The sequence below is a fragment of the Pteropus medius genome, unplaced genomic scaffold (genome assembly GCF_902729225.1).
Source record: "Pteropus medius unplaced genomic scaffold, Ma_sr-lr_union100, whole genome shotgun sequence".
NCBI classification, from domain to species: Eukaryota; Metazoa; Chordata; class Mammalia; order Chiroptera; family Pteropodidae; genus Pteropus; species Pteropus medius.
In genome coordinates this window covers 834807-837059 of record NW_024342648.1, presented here as the reverse complement: position 1 = coordinate 837059, position 2253 = coordinate 834807, and positions in this window count along the sequence as shown.

Here is a 2253-nt window from a genome sequence, read left to right as displayed (position 1 = left end):
TTGCTCAGTGGGGAGTCCGGGCCTCTTGCCATTTGCCCCCAGCAGGATGGGGGCCCGGTGGGTGCTCCTCTTCCTGGTGCCAGCTGCGGCTCCTCCAGCGGAGCCCATGGCAGAGACTGGACCCCAGTGCCAGTCCCTCCTGCCCCTCCTGTCCTGTATGCTCTGTGGAGGGTTTTCCCAGGGGCCGCTCCTCCCAGCTTGCCATCTTCCGTCATTGCTGCCCCACGTGGGTCACAATGCCTGGGCGTGACATGGTGTCCGTGGAGCCGGCAGGGACTCCTGGGTAACTCGGCTCAGCTCTGGGGCCGTCTGCGTGCGGGCTCCGTCAGTCAGGGGCTTGGGAGTATGAGACGCAGGAGTTTCCTCTTGGAGGGGCCAGCCCAGGGAGGGGACAGGAGGCTCAGGGTGACTAGGGGAGAGTGGGGTGCCCCGTGGGCCTAGGGGAGAAGTGGTGACTGACAGGGACCTCTATCCCCCCAGTGATGCTTCTCTGAGCTTCTCTGAGCGTGGCTCTGCCTCCTGTCCCCTCTCCAGCTGGGCAGCTGGATGTACCTGCCTCCCTGCACTCCCAGCCTGAGATGACAGGAGAGAGGCGGTGGCCCAGGGGTGAGTCCTGCCTCCCCTGGGGCGGAGTTATCGCCAGGGACTGGCCCCAGACCCCAGGGCAGCAGTCCAGCCCAGGTGCAGTGACTTTCCTGCCAATCAGTGGTTGGCTCTTCTGTGCCTGTTCCTCCGTCCCATGCTGGGGTGGGCTAGAGTGGGGGCTTGGGGAGCTGGCCATTGGCCATTGCTCGATCTTCTCCTTCCCTGAGCTCATGCTTTCTCACTGGGCAGTGGCCGAGAAGCAACTGTGCCCTGGGCTCTGGCCTTTTGCTGGCCCAGAAAGTGCTTCCAGAAGGGGCTTGACTAGCATGATCGGAGCTCCTCAGCTGGGGACGTTAGAGGTCTAAATGCTGAGTCTCCGCTGACTTTGGTACCCTTCCTCTGAAGTGGGGAGCAGGCTCCCTGCAGCCCAGGGCAGAGGGCGGAATAACAGTGCACGGACAACCCGGTGTGGGGCACCGGGTGATTTTAATTTTTAGAGATGCTACGAGGGATGTGGGATGCGATGGACGGGGATGCAGAGGGGACCTTTAAGCGAGGGGCTCAGATTACCCCAGGACATTGATGGCAAGAGGGAGCCATGGCAATGCTCAGGGACGGAGGGCAAGACAGGCAAGAAGGACACCTGGGGCCAGGTAAGAGTGGGGCAAACTGTGCAACCTAGCTGGCAGTTTCTTGAATGCTGCCACCTATTCACTGAGGGGCCTTTTGACAGTACCTTATCCCTTATCCAAGGAATGGTGGCGCATTTAAGATGCCTAGGAGCTGACATGCACCTGCTGTGACTTGAAGACCCGTTTACGTGATCCTCCCACCCAGCACTTTGCCTCCTGCAGCCTGGCCACGGCCTGGCCCTCCCCTAGGACAGCCTCTGTTCCTGCTGTGGACTGGGACAAGAGTACCAGGCCCTGTTCTGGGGGTGCCATACACCCCTTGTCCTGCATTGATCTGAACCTAGGGAGGCAGAAAAGGTGAGGACTGATGGGGCCTCCCGGAGTCAGGGGCTGGGGTTAGCAGGAGCCCCTCGGTGCCAGGGCAGTGGGAGGGGCCAGGCCTGGGCTCGCGCTTCGATCTACGCCGCCGGCGCCCTTGCAAGAAAGCTCGAGCCACTCTCAGGAGAATGGAAGCGGAACTTTATTCCTCGGCTAGGGAAGAGATCTAGCAGGTGGTCGTGCACAGGCCCCCACCCGTCACCCCTCCCAGAATCAAAGAAGACAGGCGGAACCACCAACGGCTCCTCCCACAGCCCCTCTCGCCCAAGTGGAGCAGGTGAATGGTGGGCAGGGGCGGCCAGACGGGCGGCCGGGCCAGCCAGGGGCTCCAGGCTGGGGAGGGGGGCTGTCGGGTCAAGTGGGTGGGCGCGGGGACACTTCTGTCCTGGGAGTTGCATCGTAATAGAGCTCAGTGCACTGCATGTAGGGGTTGCCTGTCAGCCTCACTGGACCCACCAGCTGCAGTACCTCTGTCCTGGAAAGCAGGTAGGAGACACTGTAGAGCCGGCTGCCTACGTGCTTGACCAGGATCTCCTCGCAGGGTGTCCGGGGGCCATGTACCCCCACCAGCAGCATGTTGTTGCCTGGGGAAGGATCAGGCCTCAGTCCCAGGCTCCAAATCCCCTGTTCTCCACTGTAACCATACTGACCCCTTCCT